General features: G+C 47.1%; 1 protein-coding gene across 1 annotated transcript in view; it reads left to right on the top strand.

Moving 5' to 3' along the window:
* The first annotated feature begins 15,078 nt into the window (after positions 1-15,078).
* The window catches only part of BASP1 (brain abundant membrane attached signal protein 1), a 49,584-nt gene continuing 44,010 nt past the window's right edge, over positions 15,079-20,652 (top strand). Inside the window, exon 1 of the mRNA XM_057428837.1 lies at positions 15,079-15,300. The gene's annotated coding sequence lies outside the window, so the exon portion shown is untranslated. The remainder of the gene's footprint in view (positions 15,301-20,652) is intronic.

Raw genomic sequence — 20,652 nt, 5'->3', positions numbered from 1 at the left:
CATCTCCCAGTCTCTCTACCCTATGGAAAGCTGCAGTGCCTCCAGAACTTTCTCCCGCAGCTAACTCCAGTTATAGTATTGGGGAAGGATCTGTGGAGCAGCTGAGGTCACTTGGCTTGTTCAGCCTGGAGAAGAGAAGGCTGAGGGAGACCTCATGGCAATCTACAGCTTCCTCAAGGGGAGCAGAGGAAGAGGAATATGCTGATCTCCTCTCTCTGGTGACCAGTGATAGGACGAGAAGAAAAGGTGTGAAGCTTCATTAGGAGAAGTTCAGATTGATCATTAAGAAGAGGTTCTTCACTGAGAGGGCAGGCAGTAACCAGAATAGGCTCCCCAAGGAAGTGGCCACAGCACAAAGCCTGTCAGAGTTCAAGGAGTGTCTGGACGATTTTGTTACTCGTATGATTTAGTTTTAGGTAGTCTTGGGAGGAGCAGGGAGTTGCACTCCATGATCCTTCTGGGTCACTTCCAACTGGAGATATTCTATGATTCTAGGATTCATGGAAGGAAAGGCAGCAAATGTTCTGTGGCCAATGCTCTCAGTTTTACAAACTATGCACTACAGCCTTCATTTGGCCAAGAAGTAAAAGATGGGAACTGTTGTTCACTTCCTAAGTGTGGAAGATTGAGCGGGCAGAACAATCATTTTCCAGGAGTCCCACTCCAAGATAGCAGGGTAAGACTGGGTATAGCAAGTGCCCAGGACAGGTAGACAATATTCATCTGGGCACCTTCTGTAGTACTGCCAAACTGAGTTATAATTAGCTATCAAATCCTGTTAGAAGCACAGGACCACTGCTCATCCTAGCAGGCAGTCCAGGATGTTTGAATTACTTGAGAGCTGGCTTTGTCCCCACTTGCATGAGCTTAAAATAGAAAACAAAAGGTATCAGATTCAAACAGGGAAATTTGGAATCAGTAATTGGTATTTTCGTGGGACCTGAGGATAAACATGCTGCTCCTTCAAAAGATCGCTCAGATTGCAAATAGTTGACATGAGTCATTATCGTCTGGTCAAAACTGTCCGTGATGTCATTCTTTCTACTTGATTTTTGGTTTGGTAAAGGAGCAGAAGCATAAAGCTTTCTGATAATGCCATTTCTAGCAGTGCCTGCTGCATAGAATGGTGCTGATCTGCACTTTTCCAGGATACTTGTCACCAGGACTGAATCATCTAGATGGCTCCCTCGTTACCATCAGAGCAGGACACACCACTGATGCAAACAGTGATGCTGTTTATCCCCAGGGAGGTAACCTGCAAGTTATGTCTGCTTTCTCAGAGGGGGACCAAACACGTTTTGATTAAGACCCTACTGGGGATTGTTCACATGCTGCAGAAAGTCAAAAGTCAAAGCAGATCTACATTGCCTTGAACTCCTTCGACAACACTGGGTGATACTTGTAGCACAGAAGTTTGTAGCACTTTGTGGTCTCACCCAAAATGCAGGAGCCAATTGGAAAGCTATGAGAATTACACACTATAGAGCTTCACAGTGTTTGAAGGAAGTGATCCTCCTGCTGACCTTGATAGATTAACAGTATCAAGAGAAACGGCTTTGTGCAAGAAAACAAGGAGCTCTGTGAGCAATCAAAGTTACTGTAACAAGTGGAAGCTTGTTTTCCATATCCGTGTAGCTGATGTTCAGTGTCTACCACACACATCATGCTGCATGTGCACACAGCAACTGCAAAGCACGTTTGCAGTAAAATCGGGCCATGTGACTTTTGTGCATCACATCTGGTCTCATTTCTGTGAGACGTTGACATGCTATGTACGTGTGCCACAAGAGAGATGTTCTTAACACGCCCTTAATAACTTTTGGCCTCCTGACTTCACTCTCTACCTAAAGATGTGCCCAAAGGACTTCCTAAACCCAAGGCATTCAGGATGCTCATGTGAGCACTTTCTGATGTCCCTGAGGGAGACTTTGCATTTCTGCTTGCAAACACTGTATTTTTCGTACAAACCTTGATGCATATGGAGTATCAAGACCGGCACTGTCAACATTGTCCTGTACCCTGGAGTCTGGAAAGCTCTTTTTCTTGTCACAGTATGAATTCTTGGGCTTGCCAACAAATAACAAATGCAGAAAACATGCATCCTCCACAGGTATCTTTCACTCTAAGACTAAGACAATAAATCCAAAGTAAACTAAAATGCATTTTCATTAGTGATTCTTAACTTTTCAGGGAATGTCTGCTTATTCACACATATATATATAATACCTTTCCCGTAAGGGTGTTGCATTCCTATTTGTGGTGGTCAGGAAACCAGGCACTGCTCAAGATCGTGGTATCACAAATTCAAGAGGGATCTGCAAGCCACATACAGTCTCACAGTTTATTACATGGACTAAACATGCAATTTTCCTTGCTTGTAGCTGAAATACACTTTAAATTAGCTGCTTTACAGATAATCAAGCATGCAACAAAATCCACATGAATACTAACCCGAAGGTGGCTCTGGATTTGCTCTCACAAGATCTACAGCCCAAATCTAATGTGTTTCCAATGTAAAGGGGGATAATAAGCCTTTCCTAAAGATGCTTTCCCTTGTTGAGTTCATGGCAGTGTCATGGGTTATGAAGAATTGGATCATTGTGTTCATTAGCATTTCAAAAGCATTTAGCTTGGCTGGAGCCCTATAAAAGATTGCAGTGAACTGTATTGCTGTATGTATATAAGCACTACTGAATATAGCTGGAAATAGGATATATTTACATTTTTATGAGAGTTTCCTAAGTTAAAGGAATGTGCTTACTACTTTGAAGTTGAGAACAAGTTCTCTTCTGCTCTTCCTCAGCCTAAACAGTCATATATGCAGCCAATTGTGGTATTGCAGTGCAGGTGACGTCATTGCTGTTGTAATCGTTCCCGTATTTTTCAATGAAGGTGTGGGTAGAAAACTGGATATGAATGCTGGGGCATTTCTGGTGGCTTATTTCACACATTGTCTGCTCTTGTGAGCCACGTCATGGGAAAGAGCTGGGTTGCCTCCTTTCAGATCACAATTTCATCCACTCCTGTTTGCAGAAGGGTAAGAAGGACAGGTACTAGATTTCTTTTCCCTCCTAAATGTGAAACAACATTTACCACAGAATATTTTGCATAACTTGTGTAAGTGAACAGTAAGCTAGCTATAAACAAACATCAACACTGGACAACGTGAATGCAGATCATGTATTCTCCTCTTGCATAACATAAATCCCTTGTGAACTGAAGCCCATGGTCAGGCACGGTCAAGAACAGAAGGATGAGTCTGTAAGAACTATCTAACCAAGAGGACATAGCAGATGAGGCTAAAATGACTGGTAAAGGCCTTTCATCCTCATATGTTTTCAACCCTCTAGACACTGATAACACAGCATTATGTAAGCATTCCAGGAAAACCCTAGATTGTGTTGGTGATAATTTCATAACAGAAATATTGGAGGCTCAACCATAGGTAATGTTCTACCAGACCTACTGCTCACTGTGAAGAGCTAGTGGAAAATGCAGTCATGGTTGGCAGCTTGAGTTGCAGTAACCACAGGATGATTGAGCTCAGCATCCAAAGGAAGGCTGGGGAGGAACACAGCAGGGTTTGGACTCTGGATGTCAGGATAGCAGACTTTGGCTTATTTTTAGGGAATTACTAGGCAGAGTGCCCTGGGAAACAGCCATGGAGGGGAAAGGTGCCCAGGAAAGCTGACTAATTTTTAGAGGAAACTTTTTGAGCACTCAGGAACAAACCACCCTGTTGTACAGGAAGACCGGGAATTCTGGCAGGGACCTTGCTTGGCTAATACAGGAGCTTCTCAATGAACTTAAACACACAAAAAAGGAGTGTACAAGAAGCGGAAACAAAGAGAAGCTGCCTTTCCTGATTGTCATTATTTTCCCTGGACAGAGGCATCACAATCTCATCAGCCATCTCTCTCAGCACCCACCTCCTCCCATGGACTGAACTGTAGGTAGCCTAGTATGAATACTAGCTTCTCTAGTGAAGACAATACTAACTTCTGTAGGTAAACAAAACCAAGCTGTTGTGCCCCCTACCCACAGCCTCCTTCCAAGTATTGTGCTGGTCCACACATTGCTCTGGGAGCAGATTTTGTGTTTGAAGACAGGAACAAAATAGGACTTTAGCACTTCAGTCATTTCCATGTTTGTTACTAGATTGTCTCCTGATTCATCCACCTACCCTTTCTCTGACATTTTGCTACAAAGAAGAATTGAGGAAGCTGGGCTTGAAGTATGGTCTGGTGAAGAGGAGATGAAGGGGAGACTGAATAGCCTATTGGCTACTTCAAGTAAGGTTATGAAGATGACAAAGCCAGGTTTCTATTCACAATAGCATGCACAAAGCAGACAAGGGTAAGGGACATATTTCGTGATTGTGAGGTTCAAGTAAGACATTAGGAAAATATTCTTCACCAAGACTGTAGTGCAGCACTAGAAGAAGCTATGAGAGACCCTGCAGAGTCTCCACTCTTCGAAGTTTTCAAGGCTCAGACAGATGAAACCATGATGGGCCTAATTTAGTGTTAATGATTGTCCTACTTCAAGCAGAAGACAGAATTAGAAATCTCCCAAGGCTCCATCAAAACAGCTTTTGTAATATGCTATGATGTGTCTCTAGTCCAAGCTGAAATCTTGCACTTCAAGGAGTTTATTTTGCTCCTCTTGCTCCTTTTTTTGTGAAGTCTGTGCAATTCAGATTGTCAGAGAAAACTGGCTAAGGCACTCATTTCAGCTTATGGTCTATTTTCTCCTCTGTTTCAAAACAGATATTTTTTGGAGTTTTTTGTTTGGAGGAAGAAGAGAAATATTCAGTCACTTTATTTTGAAAGGTCTCAGTAATCAATAAACTTGGATGGACATAAATCCTGAAACTGATAATTAAGCAACCAAATAGAAAGCAACCTGAAGTCAAACTGCTGATGTTTATTTTTTTGTTTACAATATTAACTCTGTAATACCCTGGTAAAAAAATGTCTGGTTCAGCCTCTCTGTCATAATGGTGCAGGAATATCCAGTATATTCTTCCCATGGTTCCTCAGAGCAGAACTGCGGGACTCAACATTCTTGCTGCTTATTGAGTATCGTAGGTAAAACTTTTGGTTTAAGAAGACTGAAAAGAGTGGAGGCAAATCTGTAGCATCTTTCATTCATTGCACGGTAATAGGAATGAGCCGTATCAGCTCAAAGTGCCTTTGCAGTTTGTGCTGAAAGCAGCTTTACAAATGTCAGTGGTTACAAGAAACAGAAGACAGCCTCCTTCAAGCTTCCTGTTTCTTTATCCAGTTGGGGCATCTAGTGGCTCTTGTAACTAAATTGCTTTGTGGCTGTAGAAGAAATTGCTTGCTACTGTAGAGAGAAGAAAGTGTTTGAGAAAGCAATAGGGGAAAGTTTATTCTTTGTCCTCTACTACTGCATTTCATCTATGCTTAGAGGCTTAATTGTTCAGCCCAGAATATACAGTAACTTCTGCTTAAAAAAAGGCTTAAAAAAAAATTACATGTAGAAAAAAGAAAAGGAGGCACCAGGATTTTAGTTTAAGTCATGATGCTAACTTCTACAAACAAAAGACACAGGCATCAGTGGCAGAACAAGACAACCAGGTGTAGTTTGTAGACTGAACAAGACTGGAGCTTCAGACCATGCATATGGCTATGCACTGTATTCATTACGTAACACTGCAAATTCACCATGAAGTTCTCAAAAGTAGGTCTATTGCATCTGTTGTGAAAAACCAGTATTTACCCATAATATGACTGCCCAATATGCTCTGGTCAGCTTTATGTATCCCTGATACATAATTCCGATCAAGCTGGCTGTGTTGGGACAAACAGTAGAAGGTGACTGAGTCAACTTTCCTGTTGTTAGCTACCAATACAACAGGGGAGAACAGCCCCCACAAAATCCAGCATTGTTTCCTCTTAGGGTCTTTTATTCTCACTATAGGGACATCACACATCCTTATGCATTCTATGATACTTGCACTGTACAGGAGCCTAGCCAGCATTACAATCTTACTGATTTATTTGGCTTGACTAGGACCTACAACACACGGGTGTGTATGAGCAGGAAAGGTTTCTGCCTTGTCACAGAAACCTAACGCTGTGCAGATGAAACAACCATATGAAAGACTGAAAAGCAAGGTGACTGTGGTGATTTTGGGTTTTGATTATGACTTAATTTTACTTACATTATGAATTCCTGCAGATCTTTAACATTCCCTTTGCATTGGTGAAAGATGGTATAAACTCCTGCTCTAGCCATGCTGAGTACTCTCTGCTGAGCCTGCCTGTTGAGAAGTGAAAGTGCTGGTTTGTAAGGGAAGGAAGGGGAGAGTAGACAGGGAGAGTATAAAGAAGAGCTAAAACATCTCTTAAACATTTCATCATTCTGCTATCTGGGAACTGTATTTTAATATGTCATTGCCCAATTTACTTTCTCAGATAAAAGAAATAGCTGCTTGAAAGCCCTTCTGTTACTGCAATGGCTACCATATTTGAAACAAAACCCCTGTAATGATTTGGCTTTCAACCTTTGCTTATTAACACCTCCATCTCAGGCTTATGGAGCTCATGGAATTCAGGATATATTTACCAAACTGTGACTTACTTAAGCTGTGGTATTGGCCTTATTTTCCCGACTGATAAGTTAAAATACACAAGTTTGCTTGAGACTACAGAGCAGATGGAGTCAATACAAGATGGCATCTATGAACTTCATTTATCAGAAGTAAAATCCTATGCCTCTTCACAGAAGTCCTATCAGGTAATACACTGAGGAAAGTACTCTTTATAGAAAGTTACAACTTTCCCATCAAACAGGCTGCTTGTCCTGTTTGACAGACCTAGCAACACTGGGGCCTCTTTCAGTGATTTTAATGAGAAAAGATGCCCTCCTTGTCCAACTGCAAGTTCTTTCTCAGCTTTTTAACTTACTGGAGGTGCTGTATGCATGGTCAGATGTTGCTGCAATGAACTCATCTTCTCTGAAGGACAGACCAGTGTGCAGTGACAATAGCAAACTGTGCCTGTTGCCAGGCTGTTACCTGTCTCCAAACAAATATTAGCTGCTGGGCAAGCAAAAGCAGCATCTGCCTCCATTACATGAATCCATTTGGTTACACTAATCATTGAACTGCAGCTGATAAAGCAGGGAATATCTGGTACATCTGTGCTGGAGCACAATCAGTTATCGGCTTCTGGATCTCCACAGATGCCACTGGCCTTTATCTTTTTCTTTCTGAAGGTTTTTTTTCTTAAAGCTTGAATAATTTTGTGTGTGCAAGTGTTTGATTAACAACCTTGATCCTGCCATATGTCAGGACTCTCTGTATGTTCTTTCATCTGTAGTACCCACAGAATTCACTCCATAAAGGCAAAAGGTACAGCCTGGCTACAGATCTTCTGTCATTCAGCTACAAACAGCTGGTAGTGTACATTACAGGGCTTATTTAAAGCTCAAGTACTTTCACTTACCCTCTCTGATAACTAAATTTGGCACATAAAAACATGAAAATAAAAATATCATAGTGTAGCATTTCAAAGAAGCATTCAGGAAGCAGACAGCATGTCTTGCTCCAACACGGAGAATCCTGTGGCTGAATGCATGGCGCATGCTTTGAGAATGTATCCATCTCTGGTATGGAAAGGACGGGTCATCTAGGTGTGGTCACATAGCTTGCCACGTAGCTTCTCACACTTGCATTCACTAGTCTAAAGCACTGGGTCCTTTCTGTGATGATCTATCTACTGCTAACATATCAGTTTCAGAGAAATCTCCACAACTGATTCTTGATTGGAAGCAGAGGAGTGGTTTTGTGCATGGGAGTGGTCTCGACCACACGCGCTATTGACATATCTGGTGGTTAGTTGAGGAATAATGGTTTTGAGGCACGAGTATTATCTGGCTCTTATGTTCTGGGAGAGCCACTTCCATCTCCAAGTTTAAAAATATTTTCATTTTTAGCTGCCTCAAACATAGTTATTTAATTTGCCTCTCCACAAGTCATTTGCAGCTTGTGCTTGTCACAAATAGCACAGTAAAGTATGAGAGGCAGTTTTAAATCTAGTGCCTCCAAGTTGAAGCAATAAAGGGGACTAAGAAAGGTGGCTGTATAGGACTAGAGCTGCTGTAATTTATGCAGGTTTAAACTCTTTCCCGTGACCATGTCAATCACCAGAGATCCTCAGAACACCTCATTTCAGTCAGTTCCTGACCTAGAAATGCCCTTCATTGGCAGAGGATGCAAAAGGTCAGGCAAGGTATATGAATGAGTGCCGCAATCTTTCCCTCAGTCAGTTTCCAGGACAGGACAGGAGTGGCAGCAACAACAGATAGGTGTTGGCAACAGTTGTTCCTGTTAGACAGATTTGCGGTGGGTGTCGATGTTGTCCTTTCTCTGTTTTGACTGTGTGGTGACACAGTTAGGAGAGTTATAATTGTAAGGCTAAGTCTGTTAAAGTACAGATGCAGGTGCTTCTGCAAGTGTCCTCATGTGACCCAGTTTGAATCTGAAAGCAGAGCAGCGGTACCAATGTCATGAGTGCCTTGACCAGAGAGCAAGCTGTCAGGTAAACCTGATGGCTTGAGTTTCCTCAAGGAAATGCAATTTTGCAGTCTTTACACAACTAACTGGGCTGCCAGGAGGCACCTGTGACAAACTGGATATCGAGAAGCAGCAAGCTCAGGGCTGCTCCTCAAGGGAGGAGGAGCTGGGAGCTGAGGCGGACGATGTAAGGAGATAAACCAGATGCAGGGCCTATCCAGGAGGCTCAGTCAGAAGCAGCAGAGCATGGGGCCAGAGACAGGGACAGGATCAGGCACAACTGTGGTGCTAATAGGACAGGGACTAATGACCTGTGCTGAGCCGCAATGGTGTCCCGGGCCATGGGCTAGTGTGGGGTGAGGCCCCAGGGGAAGCTTGGCAGGGACAGTCAAGGCTAACAGTGCCCTCAGAGCCACGGCCCTGGGGTTCACAGACAGAAGCAATCTCTCAAGGTAGGAATCCAACAACCTGCACTTCAAACAGAGCAACGTTTTAGTCCAGTAAGTAAAGTATATAAGCAGCCTTCATTGCAGAGATCAAAATACCAAGTACTGGAGCAGAAAATCATGCTTTTCGTCTCTCAGGGTATTTGACACTCTTTTCTGTGTGCATCTCATTTCTCCTACCTTGTAGGAGGTATATTGTAACTGTCACATTAGTTAGATCATCCAGTCAGTCATGCATTTGATCCTGCATTTCTGACATTCTTGTAGCTGAACAAGAACAGAAGAAAATACTACATGAGAAGCCAATTCTGATTATTATCAAGATATAGAGATAGTCACTCCAGCTGTTAACTGAAAGACATTTTTGTGGCCGTAGAAGCCAAACAGTGAATATCTCATTCAATGGTTGTTTTGGTGAAACTTGCAAGTGAAAACAGAGTGAGACTCCAAGATCCAACCTACAGATGGTCACAGAGAAGCCTGGCATACTTAAATCATAAGGGAGCTTATAGCAGTTGAGGACGTTTGCTTCTTTTGTACATAAGCGTTAAGTCTTTAGGGTAACTCAGTAAGAGACAGAAATAACCCAGATAATTGTACTGTCAGAACAGCAATTATATCCATCTGTGGGAAAACTTGCATACAGACCTCTGTGGAGCAGGGAAACCTTTTAAAATCAATGGCTAGTGCAGGACCTCCTGGGAGGCACATATGCTTTGCATTATAAATTGAGCTGAGGCCGGGGTAAAGCAGGGTTCACAACCCACATATCCCTACCTGGCTATAGGTACTACCTTTTATGGTAGAAACAGAATCACCAGGTAAAACTAGATTTAGCTGCGCACCACCATACAGCCTTGGGTCATTAAGATTAAAATTTTTATCAGAGGTTTGTATCTGTCTTCATGTCAGGACTTAAATTTGGGTTGAGGTGTTCCAGTAGCGACTTATAAAAGACATTATTTTAGGATTTTATCAACACTGTTTATGTGCTGTGCCTACAAATTTGTGAAAAAGCACTTTGTGTCTGCCTATGCTATTGCAATCGAGCTTTGAAATTAATGTGGCTGGGATTACACTGATGAGGAGAATGATATCCACTGCAAATAGAAAGGTTTAAATTTCTTACCCTGGCATCTTTGATTTTCCTCAGAATAAATGACTGTGTACCTGGGTGAATAAACAATGCATTAGTCTCAAATTACATTTTAGATATTCGTTCTAAAAACTCCTGCAAGTGAATAATAATGGTATGATTTTTTTCAAAATGTAACATTTGTCTTTTACCATGCAATGACTAAGAAAATGCTTTCGGGGTAAACGGGCTGAGAAGAGGCTCTGTGTACGGGGCATTCATTCGCTTCGCCTCGGTACAGGAGAAATGAGGTTCCGCCACCAACCTGAACAAACTGCTCCCTCTCGTGGTGTGAGGTCGGACATAGAGCAGCAGGTGAGGGTCGAGGTGGGGACAGGCTGCCCCGGGGTAGATACAGCCCAAGTCGGCAGGAATGGGGAGCCCTGAGATGGTTGTTACGAGTATGGCTTTGCTGTTGGTTCGTTCTGACGGTGAGTGCGAGGAGGCGTTTCTCTTGAAAGGCTGATTCTGAAAGAGTAAAATGAAAAGGCCCCTACTTCCCCAGAGTACGCACTCCTTATTTATACTGGCTTCCCCTCAGGAAGAAGACCAAACAGCAATCGGACACAGAAATGGAGGTGCTGAACGATAGGGATGGAGGGATGTTGGCAGGGTGGGAGAAGAGGGGAGGTGGCTGTCTGAGCACTTCAGACTTGCGCTGTGATAAGGCTGAGCTAAGATCTGTGGCTTGTGGCTCTGTTGTCAGACCTAATATAATCAAAGAGCAAAGAGCAAAGAGCTGATTATTAATCAGAAGAACAAACTGAACATAAATTAAAGAGGAAAAGGAAAAAAAAATAATTTACGATTGGATTTGTTCCTTAAGGGGAAAGATGAAATAATGACAACAGGTGAGACCTGGAAGACAGACAGGGCTAAGCAAAGTTGGGACCGAAAGGTTGAAGCCGGAGGGAAAGGCACCAAGATGGAGTAACTGGCAGGAGGTGATAAGAGGAGCTGGCTAAGAAGAGGGAGGTAGTTTTGGGTGTTTGTCACAGCAGAATAACAGTGTGGATATCAGAAAAGCAGTGAACTGTTACATGACACAGAAAGGCCCAAGCATACTGACATTTCCAGAACAGACCTGGTTCTCCATCTTTTCACAGACATCCCTATTCAGGGCTCTTTCTTCTTCCTGATAGCAACCTTTTCTTTCAAGTCCTTCAACATATGAGGAAAAGGTGGAGATACTTTACACACCCTTTGTTATTATAAAGTTGTTTAAAGGCTGCATAGAATCCCCATTTGGATAAGTGTATCACATTTATCAAATGAGACATCCAGGTATGTATGATATCTTCATGCAGCAAAGTAACTAATGGGAGCATTTGATGAATTCTGAATTTGAGGGGTGTTGTTAGGAGATGCATAATTTAGCACGTAGGTGTATTTAAAAGAATACGAGCTGGTAAACCATGATTATCATCTCAGCCCTCTGGCTGGTGAAAACAGTAAAAGAATCAGCACCCTTCTCAAACTGATAGTGGCAATGATTATTTCTGTGCCACTTTTCGTTGTACAGACTTTCTCAAGCAAATGACTCAATACACACTCAGGAATTCTATTTCTTTGATATATTGGGAACCCTGTGTAACTTGTCTTTCCTCCATCAAGCCCTCCATCAAGTGCTCGGCTTCATGCAGGCGAACATTCATGGCCTAACCCCACCTTCAAATACAGGCTTAAATACTGGCCTTTCTATTTCTGTCGATTTCACACTGCTTCCGTAGTGGTTGAGCAAATTTACAGAACAGTCCTGACAGTCTAAATGTCATGGCCCTGTGGACTGCCCATGCCCAGACTATTCTGGAGCTTCCCCAGAGGTTTCCCCATGGTCCAGGACCCATTTATGCCCTCAGACCCTGGCTGAGGTATTATGTGTCCAGGATACTGGATTTTGGACTCATCTTGCCTGTCATAGAATCACAGAATCAACTATATCGGAAAAGACCTTTAAGATCATCAAGTCCAACCATTATCCCAGGACTGCCAAGACCACCACCAAACCATATATATCACCGAGGGCCTCACCTACATGGTTCTTGAACACTTCCAGGGGTGGCGATTCCACCACTTCCCTGGGCAGCCTGTTCCAACGCCTGATCACCCTCTCTGTGAAGAAATTTTTCCTAATATGCAGTCTAAACCTCCCCTGGTGCAGCTTGAGGCCATTACCCCTTGTTCTATTGCTTGTTACTTGGGAGAAGAGACTGACCCCCACCTCACTATAACATCCTTTCACATAGTTGTAGAGAGCGATAAGGTCCCCCCTGAGCCTTCTCCTCTCCAGACTAAACAACCCCACTTCCTTCAGCCGTTCCTCATAGGACTTGTTCTCCAGAACCTTCACCATCTCTGTTGCCTTTTCTGGACATGCTCCAGCACCTCAGTGCCTCTATTGCAGTGAGGGGCCCAGAACTGAACACAGTATTCGAGGTGCAGCCTCACCAGCGCCGAGTACAGGGGGATGGATGATCACTGCCCTGGCCCTGCTGGCCACACTGTTTCTGACACAGGCCAGGATGCCGTTGTCCTTCTTGGCTGCCTGGGCACAAGCTGGCTCATGTTCAGTGGCTGTAAATCAGCAGCCCCAGGTCCTTTTCCACCAAGCAGCTTTCCAGCCACTCCTCCCTAAGCCTGTAGCATTGCATGGAGTTGCTGTGGCCCAAATGCAGGACCAGGCACCTGTTGAACCTCATAGCGCTGGCGACAGCCCATCCATCCAGCCTGTCCCCATCCCTTTGCAGAGCCCTCCTACCATCCAGCAGATGAACACTCCCACCCAGCTTGGTGTCGGGTACAAATTTACTGAGGGTGCACCCAATCCCCTCGCTCCTCTCCAGCCCTACCTCACAAATACGCGTGGCTCAGGAACAGAAAAACATGGGATGAGGGATTTTCCCCTCTCCACCTTGCACCAGGCCACCGACGGGCAGCGCCGGTGCTACTGCGCCCTCTGCAGGGATGCTCCCGGGAAAACGAGAGGGTGGACAGCAGCTCGCCCAGGCTGCGCTCCGGGCGGGAAGCCGGGCAGGGTGGGGGGATGTTCCTCGGCCTCTTCTTTTTTCCTCGATTACCCAATTTAACAGTAAAACGCTGCTTGGCTCACAGTGGCACTCGCACCCCCCCATCAGCCCGTTACCGTGATGCGCAGGGGTGTGGCGGTAGGGCTCCGGGGGGTCCCGCCTGCTCTCCCTCCCTCCCTCCCCCCAGCTGCGGCAGGGTTCAGCCAGCCGCGCCCCGCGCCTGAAACGGCGGGGGGGGGGGGGGATGCTGCATTTAGGCAGGTGTGGCACGGCGAGCTGCTGCGGCCCACAGCTGCAGAGCGAGGGTTAAACCGCCACGGAAAGAACGGAGATGCGGAGGATAATTTAGGGGAGGGGGCGAAGGAGAGGAAAAGGCTGAAGTAAAGGCTGGCATGTGAAGGTTTGCACGAAAACATGGGGAATTGTCCTTACGCTCGCCTGGGGAACCCGCCATGCGCGCACTCGCCCCTTCCTTCTCTCTCTCCCTTCCTCCACGCCCGGGCCTTTTTTTGTGACCGTGGGGGACAGCGTGGGCTTCCTCCGCACTGCCCTCCGGTCCTCGAACCCCACGTCTCCGAGGCGGCGGCTGGATTCTCGGCGCGGCTACGGCTGCATGGGTGTTGTGCGCGGAACACAGAAATCCCACATGCGTTTTATTGCCCGACAGTTTTCCTACATGGGAATGTATGGGAAGCGTAACTCCTCGCCCCGCACACGGCGTCCCTGCAGCAAGACATCCTCGGCTCCGCCGCCGCGCCCACCCTCTCCATATGCCCTGAGCCCTCTTCGCTCGGTCTCTGTCGAAAATGCAGCCCGGGGTTATCCTTATCACGGGCCAGCCATGCGTCTCTCACTCGGTCCTTGTCCCCAAATGAATGGGATATAGCCTTCATTGTCCCTGCTGAAAGATAGTGCTGCTGGCTATGAAGCCGCGGCGCAGCCCCACCGCGCCCCTGAGCCGCAGCGTCCCCGAGGAGATGCCGGCGGGTCCGTTCCACCGGCCTCCCCTGGCAGTGGGGCTAGGGGGGCGGTCGTCCACACGGGAGCAGCGGCCGGCCCGGGAGAGCAACCGCCGCCGCCCGGGAGCAGAGGGCGCCCCAGCCCCGCGCACCACCAGGCTCCCGCAGCCAGAGCGGCGGGCTGGGCTATGCCCGGCTTCGGAGCTTTAAAACGAGGGAGGTGGGAAGGTGAGGACAGGGCCCTGGGTTGTGGCGGAAGGTGAGGGGGTGCTGTGGCGACCCCAGGGAAGCTTTTGGACAGGGTGTAGTGGGCTGGAGGGATACCAGACCTGAAGCCCCCAGCGACGTTCAAGCCAGCTCTTCAGCTGCAGGAGAGTCTGAGAAAGATCCGTACTCTTCAGAAACGAGTTGCTTCCCTCTATTTCATTTTTCTTTTGTGTTTAACGTGCAGACGGTCTCCTTAAGCGTGCCCAAAGCATAAACGTCTGGGATTTTTTAATCCCTTCCGCCCCTCTCGGCCGGTGAAGCGGGCTCCCGCGCACCCTGAAAGGGCTGCACCTGTAGACACGCGGCTCTACTTGCCCGTTCCCGCCGCAGCGCAGCTTCCAAGCTCGACCGGGACCGAACCCGCCGCCGCCCCACGGGGCACGGCCCTGCCGCGGCGCGGGTGCGGAGGGTGGCGGAGGGCCCGCTCCCCTCGGGACGGGGAGGTTGTCTTTCCCCTTCCCGGTCCCCATCCTCTCCTCTCCGGCATCCTCCCTGAGAGTGTTTTTAAGGAGGGGGGGAGGGCAAGGTGCGTTCGCGGGCCTGGGGGAGATTCTCTCCCTCCCACCCCCCCAATATTTAAAGGCCAGTATTTAAAACCTCGGGTCCGTGCGCCCCCTTTCGCGAAAGGGGGAAAAAATAAATAAATAAGTGCGTGTGGCTTTTGAACTGCCCACAGACTGTCACAGGGAAGGGGGGAGGGAGGGAAAGAGGGAGGGGGAGAGAGCGAGAAATGCAGAGGCAGCAGCCGCGGCAGCGGCGGCATTGCTCCAGCAGGCACTAGTCACTCCGGTCCCGGCGAGCGAGCGGGGGAGCAGCGCGGCGCCGAGAGCGAGCGGAGCGGGCTCCGGGGTGCCTGGGACTCTCTTGGTGATACCCCAGCGCGCAGACACACAGAGCGGGGGCACAGGAGAACCACAGAGAGGTAAGCAGCTGTGTATCTATCGCACTTGTGGCATTTTACGCAGCAGACCCCGAGAGCTGCGCGATTTTTATAATTTCTACCCCTCTCCCCTTGGTGTCCCGGGTGTGGGGGAAGGAGACGTGCGTTTGAACCTGAGAGAGCGGGGAGAGCGGAGCGAGGGGAGCCGCCCGCCCGGGCATGCTGCTGCAGGGATATCGCTGCGAGGAGCTGGATTCCTCGAGAGGGAAGGAGGAAGGGAGGGAGGGAGGGAGGGATGGATGGAGGGAGCCCGCCCGGGACCGACTTCGAGGCATAGATCGGGCTGACGGCTCTGCCCTGGGATTTAAATGCCCGACGAGGCTTTCTTGGGGGAGGACGTGGGGCAGCGGGGGGGTGTGCTGGGAATAACCGTGGGTTATATGCCCCATTTCTTCTCGGCACCTCGACTCTGCTTCCAAAGGGAGGCCGCTTAAAAAAGAAATCTAAAAAGGAAAATAAAAATAGAATACCCCCCTCCCCCACCTCGCCACGAAAAGAAGCGCTCGGAGGATGCAACGCACCACGCGAGGAAGATGGCAGGGCGGCTGGCTGAGGGCAGTGGCGGGACTGGGCTCGGTGGGGCGGGCGCCCCGCCGCCGGGAGAGCGGCGGTGCGGTGCAGGGAGCTCGGCGGGCGGGACGCGGTACGCGGAGGCGCGCAGCCCGCGGTGGAGACGAGGCAAGGCGCGGGGCGGCGTGTGCCCATTGTGGCTGGCAACAATAGGATTGTTCTCGGCGGGGCGGAGGGGAAGGAGCGGCCCTGACTCCGCCGTAAATGCGTGTGCCCGTTTTAATCCCTGCTCTCGGCTGGGCGTTAGGGCACTGTTCTAGGGGCAGGGGCTGCCCACCGGCAGCCACTGCATACCCCCCCACAACCTCGGCCGGTGCCGCCGCGCTCGCAACGCCGGTTCATGAATATTCATCGAATGCCGCCCCCCTCTTAACCACGGCTCCCCCCGTTTTGTCTCCCCAACACCGAAACAAGCTGCACCTCCCCGCGGCCTTTTCCCCTTCCTCCTCCCGACCGCCTCCGCCGTGCCTCCTCTCCCCACGCACACGCGTGTCTTTGGAGCTCGGCTCCAGCCAGGAACTTCCCCGTGCCACGGCTGGGCGCGGCAGCTCACACGGGGGAACGAGAACGGGGGGAGGAAGGCACACACGCGACACGCACCAGACACGCACCCACCCTCCCGCCACACGCGGGTGGAGCCGCTGCCCGCGCCTTTGTCTGTGCCCGGCGCATGCGTGAAGGCGGGGATGGGGCTGGCGGCGGAACAAAGGCGATGCGTTGCGGTGCGCTGCGACCTCCAGTGCGACCCCTCCCGCAGCTTCCCCTTAGGATCTGCCGGGGTTTCACCGGGCCCCGGGTGGGGACATCGGTCCCTACGCTGAGCCCGGCTTAACTTCGGCACTGGGACTGTGCGCGACGGCGGAGTGGACTCCGACGCCCCCCTGCAGCGCAACCCCCACCTCGCCGAGACAAAAATCCGCCCTTTTCGAAGAGGAAAATGAAGGCGGTGCTGCCCGCCCCACCCGCAGTCGGATTTCGCGCGGGGTGCTCTGCGTGTCCGGGCCGCCTCCTCCTGGAGCATCCCCCTCTGCCGAGGAGGAGCAGCCCTCCAAGAGAAAGATTCATTTATTTATTTATTTAGTGTGTGCGTTAGTGCGACATCTTGAAATCTCTTTTGTTCCAATCGTTGCATCTCGATGCCGGCTGGCACCGGCGCTCGTTCCTCCTCCTCCCCTTTTCCCTTCCCAGCAGATGCTCTTGTCCAAAATTAGGCTATATGTTTCTCTTTTAGGGTGTTCACGCATAAGCCTTTTGGAAAAGGGGAATTTTGCAAGCTAACGATTTGTTAATTTCAAGAGCCCAGGCAACTGGTGTATTTGTCAGTCTGGGGTTAAAGATGACAAGAATATTGGAAGAGGGCAATGGATGCAGTGGGCTGTGGGGATGCAGTGGATGCAATGGGAGCAGAGGATAGCAGTAGGGCTTATTTTTTCCTCTCTAGGGTGATGAACGGTCATTGGAAAGCATACATCTCCAAGGCCCCCTCCTTGCATGGCGATTACTTGATATTTCCAGTGTTTTCAATTAAAGTCCCTTCTGAAGAAGCATTGTCATCAGAGCCCTAAAATCTGGCTTAATATCCCCTCTCTGCTTGCCATATGCTTGCCAGGCACCACCTAGACCTGTGGCCAGGATTCAAAAGCTGAGGGATTTTTCCTGGTGTAGCTGTTCTCCCATTCCAGCAGTGAGGGCGTGGGGTGGGAGTGCCAGCCCAGGGCAAGATGCGGCATCTGTTGCTACTGCTGTCTCCACAGATACCTTGACCCACACACTCCTTTTGTATTCAGGGGGATTCTGAGAATTTTGGGCAGACCCTCAAAGCTATAGGGGTGAGGGAACAGGAAGAAGTAAGGACATGACCAAAGGTTTTTCACTTGCTGTCTCCACTCGCATGAGAAAGAAGATTTGCTTTGTGATCTTCCTATTTGCTTGTTTGGATGCAGTGTATATTTTCTTTTTGTCTTGCTCTTTCAGTTTTAGTGGAGATCACCAGCTCTGGTCTGTGAACAGAATAAACCCAAAGCATTGGGAAACTCATGGTGGCTCTGTCTATTCTTGTATGCTTCATATATGAAATAGCTGATTGTGTAATTCAGGAAAACGGCGTGTGGCTTCCAAAAAGCAATCAAAAAGCAATCACGCAGCAGTTGTTTCTGTTGATACAACCTCTGAGCATATCCAATTAAAATAAAATCAACATTAAAAGGTAAAACTGGTAAAATTACCCTTCCAGTTATTGCATGAAGCAATGATCAGGTGCTTTTTCTCCTCTTCCCCCTACCCCCTCCCTTTCCATGCTTCTTTGCGTTTGAAATGCAACACCCACTGAAGTAACCTGGTGATAAAAGACTGATTTATTTCAGAGAGTGTCGTACCTTTGTATCATACCCTTTCACTGAGATTATAGATTGCGCACACTCCATAATTTCAGAACCATCCCTAGAGCAATCTCTAGTCCTTAATTATTTGTGTGTTTCGATCTCTCTGGAATAAAATCTTGTGTTTGTGCTGCGTTCTGCTGGTGGGTTGCCTCATGCAGTGAACCATGAAGTCCTTCAGCAGAGCCTCCTGTGTACAGGGTAGCTTCCACCTGAGCAATGCTGAATTCTTTTCTTGTGCAGGCATCCACCCATGCCCAGACACGGTATACACTGAGGGACAGAAGCTGGTTGCAGGGCAGAAACAGGCCTTCCTGTGAAATCTCGGAAGAGCTCTGTGTGGCTACATTTTCAGGCACTCAGCTACTATTGAGCTACTAATTATTCAGACAGTTGCCATTAAAAGCTAATTTTTCACTTATTTTGGAAAGAAGAACTTCAGAATACTTATTCTTTCTCATCCTTCTGCAAGAAGAGGGTGCTACATGCGTATGCCCAAATCCCAGGTCTTGATATAGGTCTGCAGGTGTAAATGAAGTATCCTTGGGTACACCGTGAATTCTTCAAGTCAGAAAACAGGATACTATTCAAATATCATGAAGAGCTGTCAACCAATATTCATGTCCCGTCATTACTACAAGGGTAGTGAAGAGCGGGCCATTTTGGAGTACTGTACAGATGTGTAAAGACAGCTTCATAAGCAAAGAAAGAAAACTTAGGAGGGGCTTGAGTTGCTTCTTCTGTGTCAATCAGGAATGATAAGAGTGAGGTAAGAACTAGAAAAACTGAATGCATTAGAGACTTGAAAATAGAAATCATATGCAGCATAATAGAGTTTTTATGCATTAGTAGGAAACACTTTCAAGATTAAAAAATGCAGAAGGAAGAAGGGGGAAAACACTTCATGCAGAATGGAAAGGACTTTAGAATCTTTTCTACAGCATCTTGTATCTCACAGCTGTCTTTCTTAAAAGCATGATGCCAGCTAAGCTTTTTGCTACAAGATGGAGAAGTGCGGTTAGTATAAAAATGTAGCTGTTGGTTATTTGATATGAAAATTCATAAGTTTAAAATAGAAACTGATTGATAGCAACATGATTCCCTAAACATGAAAGATTCCTGACTTGCCAGAATCTGAAAACAAAATCCTTTGACTTTCTTTAGCATACCAATAAATGAAAAGAGATACTGATTCATAACACATGTGGAATGGTCAGGTTTTGCCTGGGAGCAAGATGTGTAGTAATTCCTTCTTAAGCATAGTTAATGGAATTTAACTCCAAGGAAACAGTTTTCTTAATAAAAACCTTCTGTCTAAGGATATAAATCAGAGTCTGACCCCTTTTGATGTGTTTGGTATTGTGTTCTGCAGAATAGAAATTAAGTAGGCTGTATAGCTGATCTGACTTGTAGGGTGTATGCTGCCAAGAGCCTCACCAGTGCTGTAGCATTGGGAAAGCCGCATGCCTTTTAGTCACATGTTGCATAGTTTAGATTTTAGCCTGGTAAGTAGTGGAACTTATGATAATGACCTGCTGATGGAGGGATTTTTTTTATTTATTTTTTTTACTCTGTAGGAATGTGAATGTCTTTTCAGAAGGTTTATATTTACGTACACTGTCCTAGCAATTGTTCAGATTATATGCAGTGAATGCTTAATGTATACCATAGGACTGAAGGTAGGAGCTTCTTTTTGATTAGAGACTTCCTCTCCTCACAAAGGGTATAACACTGAACGTGTACTAAGGTTGGGCCTTTACCACCTGCCTTTTTTGCTACATGTACGAGTATGTTGATGAATGCTTGCTAATGATTGGCATGAAGGAGATGTGAATGCAGTGTTGAAGCACAACTTGTTACCCCAGGCAAAAGCCTAGTAACTATTATGGCAAAGCTGCTTGTAGGACTAATTTTAATGACAGAAATCTCTGCCGTTATGACTTTACATGCAAAATGGAAGCCGCTTCTGTTCAAAAAGAAAACCAGAGAGCTGCTGGCCATCTCCTGTTTCAATAGCCCTTAAACATTCTATGGGATGTAGAGCATAACCCCTGCAAAAGGATAGGATCTGCTTGTAGCTTGTGAATTTATTGCCTGATATTACTGTTTTCTTTATGTGATTGCTTGGTGAAGGAGGGGCTCATATTCAAAATTACAGCTTGACCTTATTAACTGTTTTAGGATTTAGTAAAAAATGGTCACATAGCAGGATGCTATAGAAGTGTATCTGCTAGGCAAATTTAAGATGACTGCTGAACTATGAAGAAGAAATGATGCAAAGTTAGACAAAACAAAGTATGGATAAACAATAAGAGAACTAATAAATGACTCTGTCATTTAACTACCTTAGAAAAGCACATACAGAACAAATGTGAATAAGGATGTA

The sequence above is a fragment of the Pezoporus wallicus genome, unplaced genomic scaffold (assembly GCF_028554395.1).
Source record: "Pezoporus wallicus isolate ANWC-B61680 ecotype Strahan unplaced genomic scaffold, APGP_CSIRO_Pwel_v1 contig_6658, whole genome shotgun sequence".
Lineage (NCBI taxonomy): Eukaryota > Metazoa > Chordata > Aves > Psittaciformes > Psittacidae > Pezoporus > Pezoporus wallicus.
This window is presented reverse-complemented; position numbering and strand designations above follow the sequence as displayed.